Source organism: Theropithecus gelada, chromosome 3 (assembly GCF_003255815.1).
Source record: "Theropithecus gelada isolate Dixy chromosome 3, Tgel_1.0, whole genome shotgun sequence".
In the NCBI taxonomy this organism is placed as follows: domain Eukaryota; kingdom Metazoa; phylum Chordata; class Mammalia; order Primates; family Cercopithecidae; genus Theropithecus; species Theropithecus gelada.
This window is the reverse complement of record NC_037670.1, coordinates 33,696,278-33,710,082: the sequence shown is the minus strand read 5'-3', so window position 1 is coordinate 33,710,082 and position 13,805 is coordinate 33,696,278. Positions and strand designations below refer to the sequence as shown.

Sequence of the window (13,805 nt, the reverse complement as noted above, 5' to 3'; positions counted from 1 at the left end):
AGATAACCTATCAATACTAATGAAGGAGACAGATGGAAGTTTCTGGGTCCATTTTTTTAAAGCAATTATTTGTGAGTTTAAAGTAAATCATTATTTTCTAATGAATACTCAGGTTCTTCTTAGAACCCTGCCATGTGGGAAGATAAAAGTCTCACTCAGTAAAATACCTCTAAATTTAACTGATAGGTCTAAAAATCCTTCCAGAATTGAATCTAGATCTCAGATGTTGTTATTTAAACACCTTTCTTTCTGTTTTCCTTCCTTATTCACAGAAAAAAAAAAAAAAAACAAATACAGCCACCTCCTTCTGGTCTTCCTAGAAATATAAGTTGAAGCTTTATTAGAAATCATTTGGTATACACCCCTTTTCCTTAAAATCTGGAAAGCACCACCAATATTTTGAATTTATTTTATTTTATTTTATTTTTATTTTTGGGATGTAATCTCACTCTGTCACCCAGGCTGGAGTGCAGTGGCATGATTTTGGCCCACTGCAACCTCCACCTCTCAGGTTCAAGCAATTCTCTCACCTCAGCCTCCCAAGTAGCTGAGACTACAGGCGCCCACCACCATGCCCAGCTAATTTTTGTATTTTTAGTAGAGGCAAGGTTTCACCATGTTGGTCAGGGCAGTCTTGAACTCCTGACCTCAAGTGCTCTGCCTGCCTGGGTCTCCCTAAGTGCTGGGATTGCAGGCGTGAGCCACTGGGCCAGGCCATTTTGGATATACTGATACAAAGTCACCCTGCTCATTCATTCTCCTTATCACCAACCAAGAAGTAAGAATCAAGACATACTGGATGGAACAAAACAACAGGCTCCATCTGCCCAGTCGTTTTGACTGACATACCTTCTGCGGGTGGTAACCACAATGCTTATACTTGTGGATGCAGAGGCCCAGTGATTCCTGCATTGCAAATATGATCTCATCTCTTATCAAAGCTCCTGTATTGGAATTTTGTGGGGAAGTGATAATCTTCCCTGAATGTAAGAGTGGGCGAAAGAATCTCAAACCACAAGACTCATTGACCATGAGCAAAATGGGAATGTGTTTTTGGAGCAGCAGAAGCTTTTTACTTAGGATTATTAAAGAATATGCTAAAGAAAGATAAGCAACTTGAACGGTTACTAAATATACCAAGCATGCATGGGGCTGAGATATGTGGGGTTATGTGCAGCTGAACAAACAAAATGACTATTTCTGTAGGGACCCTGAGTGTGTGGCGCTTTGGGTTTGATGACGCATCATACTATTTAAGGAAAGCTGGAGATTTATCCTATCTGAGGTCCAGAATAGATTTTTCTCTTCAAGAGAAAATTAGTTTTTTAATGTTTGAATGGACTTTGAGTAAAATGTATCTGTCATGAAAATATCCAATAATTTACCATGCCACCAAGACGGCACAGCCTAAGAGCCATGCTGAGATCAGAAGAAAATTGATATAATTGTTAGAGTACAAAGGGCTTCATTTTTTCTTTTCCTTTTTGGCAATAAACTGACTCCATTACAGTGTTAGTGAGTTTCAGAAAACAGATGGTTATTGACATGAGATTACTTGTGAAGCATAGTGTAGATCATTCAGGTGAAAAAGATTGTGTTTTTTTCTTTTTAAGTCCAAAGTACTATATTTAGATCAATATTTAAACACATGGTAGAACTTATTAAAAGTAGCAAAACTGAAATGTTTGTCATTTAATGAATGATTGGCAACCTGCTTAAGGTATCTTAGCCACACAGGTATTTAAAAGGAAATTAGGGTCTCTGCTCCTCTGGTTTGACAGCCATATTTTCTCGTGCAGTGTCAGCCATGTCCCTGAGACACCATGGTGGAAGTGCAGGTCAGACTAAATGGATTTGGCCATATTGAGTGCCTGGTCACCAAGGCTGCTTTTAACTTTGGGAAGTAGTTATTGTTGTCATCAATGACCCTTTCATTGACCTCAACTACGTGCTCTGCATATTCCAGTATGATTCCATGGCATTGTCAAGGCTGAGAATGGGAAACTTGTCATCAGTGGAAATCTTATCACCATGTTCCTGGAGGAAGATCCCACCAAAAGCAAATGGGGTGATGCCAGTGCTCATTATATTGTGGAGCCCACTGGCATCTTACTCCCACTGCCATGGAGAAGGCTGGGGCGTACTGAGAGTGGGGAGTCTAAATGGTCATCATCTCTGCCCTCTCTGTTGATGACCCCATGTTCATGATGGGGGTGAACCATGAGAAGTTCAAAAACAGCCTCAAAGTCATCAGCAATGCCTCCTGTACCACCAACTTCTTTGCCCCCCTGGCCAAGGTCATCCATGCCAACTTTGGCATCATGGAGGGACTCGTGACCACAGTCCATGCCATCACTGCCACCTACAAGACCAGGGAATGGTCCCTCTGGGAAACAGTGGTGTGACAGCCATGGGACTCTCCAGAACATCATCTGTGCATCTATTGGTGCTGCATCTACGAAGCTGAACAAGAAGCTCACTGGCATGTCCTTCTGTGTCCCCACCACCAATGTGTCGATCATGGACCTGATCTTCTATCTGGAGAAACCTGCCAAATATGATTACATCAAGAAGGTGGTGATGCAAGCATTGGAGGGCCCCTTCAAGGGCCTCTTGGGCTATACTGAGCACCAGGCTCTCTCCTCCAACTTTAACAGTGACACTTATTCTTCCACTTTCCATGCTGGATCAGCATTGCGCCCAAGAACCACTTTGTCAAGCTCATATCCTGATATGACAATGAATTTGGCTACAGCAATAGGGTGGTAGGCCTCAAAGGAGTAAGGCACCCAGACTGCCAGCCCCAGTGAGGGCACGAGAGGGAAAAGAGAGGCCCTCAGCTGCTGGGGAGTCCGTGCCACACTCAGTCCCCCACCACAGTGAGAATCTCCTCTCCTCACTGGTTCCATGGCAAACACCCTGAAGTGGGAGGGGTCTAGGGAGCCCCACCTTGTATACCATCAATAAAGTCTCCTGTATCCAAAAAAAAAAAAAAAAAATACTGAAAGATAGTATTTAATAAAGAGTTAAGATGGTTTGTGCTCATATGTGAATCAGTATCAGGCAGCGGATTTATCATTTTGGAAATTAAGTTCCTTTGTAAAAAATATCTGCGTTGTTTGTGAGTTACTGGCACTTTCTTATAAAGCTTTTCTCAGATAACTGGGAAGCCTCTTTCAATTTTGTTGTGTTCTGTGGACAGCTTTCCACCCCAAAGACTGGAAAATCTCTTTTCTAACCATGGGAGAAAAACTGAAGCAGAAATAGCAAGAAATACAGGTACTTTGACAAAAGGATTTTCTCACCCCAGTGCTTTCTTACTGCCTGAAATTCTAGCAGTTACAATTCTTCAAGAGTCAGATACTTGTCACAATGTGATATGGCTTGGATCTGTGTCCCCACACGAATCTTATCTTGAATTATAATCTGAATTGTAATCCCCACGTGTTGAAGGAGGGAGCTAGTGGGAGATGATTGGATTATGGGGGTGCTTTCCACCATGCTGTACTCATGATAGTAAGTTCTCATGAGATCTGATGGTTTTATAAGTGGCAATATCCCCTGCGTGCTCATCTCTTTCCTGCTACCATGTAATACATATCTTGCTTCCACTTCCCCTTCCGCCATGATTGTAAGTTTCCCGAGGCCTTCCCAACCATGCAGAACTGTGAGTCAATTCAACCTCTTTTGTTTATAAATTACCCAGTCTCAGGTAGTGTCTTTGTAGCACTGTGAGAACGGACTAATATACAATGACTCAGAAAGAAAAAGACATCCTTTGACTTTGGAGGGATATATTTTTAGGGTGAGATGATATAAATGAGGATCTCACGGTATCAGGATAGTTGACCTCAGTTGACCGAAGAGCCTAAGCTGAAAAACAAAAATAGCTTATTTTTTAAAATAGCTAATGCTGTAGAGGAAAGCAGTAGGTAACTTGGAGAAAAGGCAGAGATAGCATGAACAGGGTCAAAATCTGGAGAAGCTCAAACCTCATATGGTAGATCATAATTGTAACATAATTGCTTATTTTATACCCTGAAAATTTTCAGTTCTAAATGAAATCTTGCTGGGTAAGAATATTTTTCAATGACTATTTTAAAGAAAAGCAATCTTGCCAGTTTTGTGGTATATGGTTATAAAAGAGTTAAAGAGCAAAACTTAAGTCATATTGTTAATACCGTGGCATAGAAAATAATCTTGTCCTTTGCCCATTTCTAAATTGGATTAATTTTACTAATATATTTTATTTAACCCAATATATATAAATATTTCATCATGTAATCAACATAATATGTTGATGAGATTTTTACCTTTTTATTCATTCATAATGTCTTCAAAATTCAGGATGTATTTTACACTCAGAATGAATCTCAGTTTGAACTGGTCACATTTCAAGTGCTCAGAAGCACAGATGTAGCTGTCATATTGAACAGTACACTGCAGATAGTTCTCGTTTATAGCTGGCCATTTGGCTTTGCAGAAGTCTGAGGTCCGCATGTTTTTTTTTTTTTTTTTTCTCCTTGTAGGTGATTAGCTTTCTGATACCTGAACAATTGTTTTTTCATTCTTATAATTCAATAACTTAACAAAGATATATATATAAATGTAAAGCATTCCATACTTAATTTTCATGTTTTTTCACTGTGCCAATTGAGTTCTCATTTCAGGACTGTTATTTATTTTGTGATACATCTTTGTAATACTTTTCTTATTCCACTGTTGAATTATTTTTTTCTTCTGAGACATCAATTAACATTTGTTGGGCTCTCTATTTTTGTCCTCCATATCTAGCAGTTTCTCTATGATTCTTTAAGCACCTCATGTTTATTTGCATTACTGTGTAATTATCACAATCTTTTTTCTAAATGTAAGTATATTGATTTTGTTTTCTGCTCTTTTGATCTTATTCATTTTTAACTTGTGATTTAAGCTTGCTTATTTTTGATGACATTATTTTGGTTCTTATTTTGTTTTCTAAGCGTAGTGTTTTCCTGTTTCATACTACAGCATTCTTTATATTCTAATTTTTGTGCTCTCATTTTTGTCAAATTCGAGTGGCTATTGTAAGCTTGTCCTATTACTCAAAGCCCTTTTGAAAATGTTCCTTCTTTACTGCAGTTGAGTCATATAAAAGAATAAACAACAAAAATATAAAAGATTTTTTTAAAAAAAGAAAACTAAAGAAAATGTTCCTTCTGTTTCTTGTTTGCATTAGTTTTTTTCTCCTTAAGATTAGGTTGTTTATTTGGTATCTAGCTAATGTTGGTCTTATAAAATAAAGTGGGAAGTGTTTCCTCCTCTTCTAAGGAAGAGGTTATGTGGAATTTGTGCTATTTCTTTTTTAAATGTTTGGTAGAACTGATTGGTGAAATAATTTGTCCAGGAGATATCTTTTACAGATGTTTTAAACTATCAATTCAATTTCTTTAATAGCTTTAGGACTACCCAGATTATCTATTTCATCTTAGGTAAGCTTTGGTATTTATTGATTTTGGAGAAATTGTTCCATTTTATCTCAGTTGTCAAATGTATGTGTATAGAGTTATTTGTAGCCTTTACATATTATCTTTTTTTCACATCCATGGGGTTTGTAGTCATGTATTCTTTCATTCCTGATCTTGGTAAATCAAGTCAGTCCTAAATAATAGAAATTTTCAGTTGATAGAATTCCAAGAAAATTAGATTTTATCTCAAAGTAATACAATAAGACCTCTAGATCTTGAAATCGATGTATCTCAAATTAATATGTTCAAAAGGAATTTCATCATCTGTCTTCCAATTCCTTTTCCTGTTACATATCATTCTTTTTCAAATGTCACTTATCCAAGACAAAAACTGGGGTACTTCACTACCCCCTTTCCTTAACCCCCAAACTGGTGCCTTAGTTTTGTAACTTTGCCTTTTTAATATCTCTAGGAGGCATTCCATTTTCTCCAACCTATCTGCACTGCACTGGTTCAGATTCCACTTACTTCTGTCCAGGATTATTTCAGAAACCTCTAAATGATTTTTCTGCCTTTGGCTTTAGCTTCCTTGTAAAATATTCTCTATGTTGTAACCAAGCCATATTTTAAAAGTATGATTCTAGGAATATTATCTTCCCCTCACTCTCATGAAAATCCTTTAGAGTTTGCCTTAGTCTTTTAGGCTGCTATAACAAAAAATCCATAAACTAGGTGGCTTATAAACAACAAACATTTGTTTCACACAGTTCTGGAGCCTGAGAAGTCGACGATCAAGATGACAGCACATTCAGTGTGCGGTGAGGGTCTGTTTCTGGTTCACAGAAGACGTCATCTAGCTGTGTCCTCACATGGTGGAAGGCTCAAGCTAGCTCTCTGAAGCATCTTTTACAAGGGCATTCATCCCATAATGAAGTCTCTACCCTCATGACCTAATCACTCCACAAAAGGTCACACTTCCTAATACCATCATGTTGGGGGTTAGGATTTCACCATATGAATTTTGGGGGAAACAAACAGCATAGCAGAGGCCTTCTGCAGTAGTTGAGATAGAGAATAAACTCCCAGGCACATTTGCTGTTACTGTTGTTTGTTTGTGATCAGACCCCTGCCAGTGTCTATTTTCACATCTTGCCACTCTCTTGTTTTTGTACTCCAGCCATACTGACCCATTGCGTTTATTTTACCAAGACTTTATTCATCTCTGTGCCTTTGCACAAATTGTTCTTTAGGCTCAGGGTATTCTCCCTTGTCACAGTTCCTCTCCTGAACAAGACATGCTTAAAAGATCCAAGAGTAAGCTCCTTTAGTGGCCTCTCTGACCTTCCTCATCTCAGTCCCCTGTGTACTCTCAAAATATCCTGTGTACACTGTTTGACACTTCTTATATTTTACTTGTCTAAGCCTGCTTCAGGCACAGACTGTATCTTTTTCATAATTATCTTGGTACATAGTACTCAATAATTATGGAGTGAAGATGAAATCTTCTGCATTAAGGGATATGATATTCCAACTGGAAAAGTTAAAAATTGTAATGTGAGAATAATATCTTCAATTAATTTTGTTTGATTGCATATTTTCATTTTGCCCTTATGGTAACTGTGAATTAACAGGAATCCTCAACTTAATAGAGAAACAAAATGAGGCTTGGGAGGGTTGATAATTTTCCCAAAGTAACTCAGCTAATAAGTGGCTGAACCAGGAGTCTGGTATGTGGTTGTCTTAATTTAAAGCTGTTTTCTTCCCACTCTAACATCAAGCTCAGTATTGGAGAATAAAGAGTAAGAGAACCTGAAGATATTTTAAATGTGCTCATACCCCCAGTATTAGGTAAATTACTTTTCAGGGTATAAAGGTCTCCTGGATGTGTTGTCAGAGACAGTAGGGAACTGCAGAGATGAAAGAAGCCTGGAAATGTGCAAATATTTAAAAAGTGTATCTGAGAAATCCTTTTCTCAGAATTTTTTATTAGCTAGATCATTGTTGCACATTTGGAATAGAAGATGGCAATCAATCAGGACTGACATATATTTCCTTCGAATAGATCAGGTAAAGTAAACTCTGATTTTCTTTCTATTCTAAGTTTCCTAGATTGTCTGATCACAATAAAGTAGCAGACAAAATGTTCACTTATTTGTTCTGGGACCACCCCTCCCCCACCCACCAGTTGTCATCATTGGGCCAAAATCCACATGGAATAAGATAAAGTAACCAACAAATTCAAATGAATTAGCAAGGACCGGTCTCAAGACTATCTACAAAAAGAATGGTCAGATCTCAACTCTAAGTCCTCAAAGGCTTCATCTTCCATGACCCAAGTGGGCGGCCTCCATCTCTATTATCATTGTATGGTGTCTACCGCATCCTATAATGTACTTATCCTTCCATGCACCCTGAACATTTCCACAATATCCTAGCAGAGTGAAGAGGTATCTTGCCTAGAAACATGGGAGTTTTCGAAGGGATAAGGGATAAGGATTTCTTCATTGTCATGACCTTTTGCACATGATTTGGTGGTGTGTCCCACTATCTGGGTCTTGTGGTTTCCTTACAGACAGTTTCTGCTGTTGTTTTTGTGGTTGGTTCCTCCTTTGGCCTTCTTATCCTTTAGATATCTGTGCAGTTCTTCTTTTTCTTCTTTCCGTAAAAGTAACAATAAACAGCACAAAGGAACCCCTGACAACATTTATTATTGTATTATACCTGAATAAAGCCTATTTTAATAATCTTATGAGCAAGATAAAAGCATGTGGGATGGCTACATTTGATGCTCCAGATGACTTTTTAAATAGTTGGACAATCACACAAAAAGGGCATAAACCAAGGGAGGTCAATCTTAAAAGAAGTTTCTTTAGTTCTTTTTTTCTTGGACTTCTGTGAAAAATGTTATCAGAGACTTGAATATAAACATAAAAGCCACATTTATCAAATTAAAAAATTTATAATGCAAAAAGCTACCAGCTTAGCCAAAAGAACTTTTTTTTTTTTTCCTTCTTCTAGTTGAAGATGAAAATTCTAAGTAATCTTACCAGGTCGGATAACTGGCTATGAAATGGCATGAAATATGTAAGTTACTATTGTCAGCTGGAAAACAGCAATTCTACAATGATAAGATATAAGATCTGAAGATCTTTGTGGCAGCAGCTTTTGTAAAAACAAAAATAAGACATAAATCAATTAATTATGAATTTCCTTTAAGACTGAAATACCATATGGTCCCCAAAAGCTGAGACAGTCACTGCAGATATTGAAGATCTGCATTCCATAAACTATGTGTTTTATCTCCAATGTTCAGCTCAATGTATTGTGCTTGGTAGATTCTTAATTATTATTTGTTCAGTAGCAATTATAATGATCAGGTCTTTGCAGGAGTATTAAAATTTGTCTGTTACACTTTAATGGTCAGTTGTTAATGTGGAGTGCACACAAATAATAATGATAGATCAGCAGGGAGGGTCTAAAAACCACATACTAGGAAGTCCAATGGAAGAATTAGGTGTGTACAGAAGAGAAGGTTAATAAGAGAGAGGCTATTTTATTATAATAGACTGTCTTATTCTGTCCCAAGGGAAGTATTCTGCTGTTATAGGGAGGAAGGTTTAAACTCAAGAAGAGCTCTCTATAATTAATAAAAGACAATGATATAGACTTGTATTAGTTTGTTTTCATACAGCTATAAAGAGCTACCTGAGACTGGGTAATTTATAAAGAAAGCAGTTTTAATTGACTTACACTTCCACATAGCTGGAGGGGCCTCAGGAAACTTATAATCATGGCAGAAGGTAAAGGAGAAGCAAGCACTTTCTTCACAAGGCAGCAGGAGAGAGAATAAGGTGGGAAGTGCCACACTTTAAACCATCAGATCTCGTGAGAACTCACTGTCATGAAAATAGCAGAGGGAAACCCACCCCCATGATCCAACCACTTCCCACCAGGTTCCTCTCCTGACACGTAGGGATTACAATTTGAGATGAGATTTGGGTTGGGGGGCACAGAGCCAAGCCATATCAGGACTATTGCATGACCAGATATTAGGCATGTTGTAGGGAACATTTCTGTCTATATATTTAGTGTAGTGATTTAGCTTGGATGGCCTTTCCAACTCAGATTCTATATTGGGTAGTAAGAGTTAGTCTACTTTTTTGTATAATAATAAATATCTGGGCTATATGCACTTTTTTCATTTTCAACAACATTACTAAAATACCTTTTCACAGATTAAGCCAAACAATGGGGTTTCTAATTCTTTCTTACTATATTACAGTTTTATTTTTTACAGTTTGTTAAGAGATCACTAGACAATTACATTACTAATATCCATTATTCTGTCAACATGTAGCTATCTCTGTTGGTTTTTAAAATGCTTGAATATTTTCTGAATTTAAGAAGTGATTTTACAGTATTCTCAAGTATTCAGATCATTATGATTATTTGCAAAACCAATCATATGTTTCTGTTTCTGTGTATTTTACAATTTTTTTTCATGATGTAAGTGAACACTGAGAATTAAGTTTTTTGGAAAATGCTCATTTTTATTAGACGGTGCCCAGAATATCTCAATAATGAAAAGTTGAGTATGTTGGAGTTAAACCAATTGCCTGCCCTCAATGCAGCGTTTATTTCAGCTTGCTAACAGCACCCGTCAGCAGTTTGCTATTCTGAGTGTTTACTACCACATCCCTGACATATTTTACCCTGGAATCCCAGGACTCTGTGTTTTCTGGCTATGCTCGGCCTCTCTGGCTTCTTCGCAGCTGCCTCTCCCTCATTCTCATCTTAACTGTGGCCACACCCAAAGGAAGGATTTGTAATTCTCTTCTTTGCAATTTTCTGCTTAGAGGTCTCCTCTGCTTCCATGCCTTAAATGGAGAAGCCCCAGTTCTTCACCCATGGCCCTGCCATCAATCTCCCAGCTCTGTGTGAAGGCTCTCCATCGAAATTAACAGGTCTAACATCCACCTCATCATGTTTCTCCTCACAAGAAGATTTTGGGATCTTCTCTGTTTCTGCTAGTGATTCAACCTTTCTCTCAGTCACTAAATCTCAGATATATTGTAACCACCCAATGGGTTCACCTTGCCTGCTACCTAGACAGAGTCTATCAAGACAGGGGAATTGCAATAGAGAAATAATAATTTACACAGAGCTGGCTGTGTGGGGGACCAGAGTTTCATTATTACTCAGTCTCCCTGAGCATTTGGGGATCAGAGTTTTGTTTGTTTGTTTTTGAGATGGAGTCTCGTTCTGTTGCCAGGCTGGAGTGCAGTGGCGCGATCTCAGCTCACTGCAACCTCTGCCTCCCTGGTTCAAGTGATTCTCCTGCCTCAGCCTCTCGAGTAGGTGGGACTACAGATGCCTGCCACCACGCCCAGCTCATTTTTCTATTTCTAGTAGAGACGGGGTTTCACCATGTTGGCCAGGATGGTCTCGATCTCTTGACCTTGTGACCCACCTGTCTCGACCTCCCAAAGTGCTTGGATTACAGGCTTGAGCCACTGGGCCTGGCCCAGAGTATTTAAGGATAATTTGGTGGGTGGGGGAAGGCCAGTGAATTGAGAGTGCTGACTGGCTGGGTGAGAGATGAAATCATGGCAAGTTGAAGCTGTCCTCTTGTGCTGTGTCAATTCCTGGGTGGGAGGCCACAAGATCAGATGAGCCAGTTCATCAGTCTGGGTGCTGCCAGCTGATCCATCAAAATGTCTGCAAAATATCTCAAGCACTAATCCTATGAGCAGTTTAGGGAGGGTCAGAATCCTGTAGCCTCCAGCTGCATAAGTCCTAAAACATAATTTCAAATCTCGTGGCTAATAGATCCTATAAAGACGGTTTAGTCCCCAGGCAAGAAGGAGGTTTGTTTTGGGAAAGGGCTGTTATGGTCTTTGTTGTAAACTATAAACTAAGTTCCTCCCAAAGTTAGTTCAACCTATGCCCAGGAAGGAATAAGGACAGCTTAAAGGTTAGAAGGAAGATGAAGTTGGTTATGTCAGATCTCTTTCACTGTCTCAGTCATAATTTTGCAAAGGCAGTTTCAATATCACAGTTCCTCTTCTCCCTTCTTGGGGAGGCAGTATCCCATAATTGTTAAGAGCACACCCTCTGATTCAAGCCATCTAGGTTCAAATCCTAGCCCTTCCCATCGCCAGTTGCTGAACTCGAACAAGTTGTTTAGCCTCTTCAAGTCCCATTTTTCATATCCGTAAAATGGAGATCGTAACAAACTGTAAATGTCAATGATGTCCACAGAGTTGGACCAAGTGTTATGAATCTGACAGCCAAAACTTCCAGACTGGCTGTGCCATTATTTCAGTTATTCTGACCTGGCTCTAATGCAATGTGGACGTCAACAAAGCATTAAAAGTGAGAGACAGATCAGTAAGCAACGTAAGCTTAATAAGAGTAAGCAACTCCCTAAGGGTGGAGTTTTAAATATGCACTAAAACTGTGGAGAAGCTAATATACTGTATTAGTTCACTAGGGCTGCCAGAATAAAGTGCCAGAAGGACGCTAGGTGACTTAGAAAATGAAAATTTGTTTTCTCACAGTTCTGGAGGCTGTGAATCTGAGATCACGGTGTCAGCAGGTTGACTTCTGAGGCCCCTCTCCCTGGCTTGTAGGTCTGTGACTTCAGATTGTCTTCCCTCTGGGTGCCTGTGTCCTAATCTTGTAAGGACACCAGTCAGATTACATTAGGACCCATGCCAATAACCTCATTTTACCTTAATTACCTCTTCAAAGGCTTTATGTCTGTGAAAGCAAACTAAATACAACCTGAGAAAGATTCCCTCCTTCTATATTTGAGTCCTTGTGGATGAACCGTAACCTAACTTAATAGGCAGACAAAACTGAAAACCTAACTTAGTAGTAGGCACCTGTAACAATAACTAAGTCCTGGCGAATTCCAGCAGCCATACTTCAACCATTCATATACTGCTTAGGGTTTAAACTGTGTTCAACTAAGGCAAACACCAACCTGTAACCAATCCAGCCATTCTCTACCTCACTTCCAAATTCTGTACGTCATTTCTCTCTCTCTTTTTTTTTTTTTTTTTTTTTTTGGTCTATAAATCATCTTCCACCACATGGCTGCGCTGGAGTCTTTGTGAATCTGCTGTGATTTGGGGGCTATCTGATTCGCGAAACGTTCGTTGCTCAACTAAACTCCTTTAAATTTAAATTGGCTAAAGTTTTTCTTTTATCATGTCCCAAAACAGGAACATTCTGAGGTACTAGAGGTTTGGAGTTGAACATATACATTTGGGGGAGGCTGCAGGAAGACAATGCAGCCCATAGCATATACCTACCTGAGGTCTTAACTGGTAAACAAACAAAAAACCAACCCAGTTATAGTTTTAAATTTGTTTCTGTTTTATTTCCCATGAGGTAGTCTGAAAGAACCTGGGGAATCCAGGTGCTTTTCAAAGCAGTACTTGTGTGGTGTTTCATCACTGCCTCTCAGGTGGCGGGAAATGAAACTCGGACGGGCCCATTTGGTTTCTATGATACTAGCTTTCCTCACCTTTCTTTGGGAGAGTGATTTTGAAACTACGGGCTAGAAAAGACTTTTGGATTATGTGTGAGCTATGCTCTCTCTCTCTGGCACTCCTACTACGCTTTGTGATTGTGAAAAGGAGTGATTCAAAAATCTAAGCTGTTAGAACTCTTAATTATTTTGAGCCATAAGGAAATGTGAATTATGGAGCCTCAGTCACAAGACAGGCAGTGTAAACTAGGTAGCTGTGAACTTTTTGTAGTATTTTTGATTGTCTGAATTGTCTTTTCCCTTACCTACATTATTTTGTAAAATGTTGTAAATGGTTGTAGGACGTGCGAGAGGTGTAGCTCGCCTGCTTGGTCGCCCCAAAGCTCAAATCCCAAGGGGGAAGCATGCAGACAGGCAGGTGCAGAGGCCAGCACAAGCACTTTTGGGTTCCTGTCCCACGGCAGAGTCTAGGGGTTGGCTCTCTGTGACTCCCGAAACCCATGTGGGCATGTGTTACAAAGCTCTTTCAGATTCGTTGTCTGCAGACAGCTTGTGTGTTAATCAGCTTAACGGACCCTCTGCGTTATTGTAAGGGCAGGCCCAGTGTGACAACTTCCTGTATCCCAAGCTCTTGTCCAGTGTCCTGAAAGAATCAGATCATACACGGGCTTGAAGGGTGAGTGCAAGGTTTTATGGAGTGGCTGTCTGTGAGATGGATGGGGAGCCAGAAGCTGGGTTGGAGTGGGAAGGTCATCTTTCCCTGGAGTCGGGCATCCAGTGGCCTAACTCTTCAGCCACCCCTGGCCGAGCTCCCCTAGGATTCCAGACATCCTTCCTTTTCTCACTTTCCCTGCCGCATT

At 39.4% G+C, this 13,805-nt stretch overlaps 1 protein-coding gene and 1 pseudogene across 1 annotated transcript in view; both read left to right on the top strand.

The window, feature by feature from the left end:
* The window catches only part of BACH1 (BTB domain and CNC homolog 1), a 150,174-nt gene that overhangs the window by 25,901 nt on the left and 110,468 nt on the right, over positions 1 to 13,805 (top strand). The window lies entirely within an intron of this gene.
* LOC112621574 lies at positions 1,824 to 2,810 on the top strand (annotated as a pseudogene).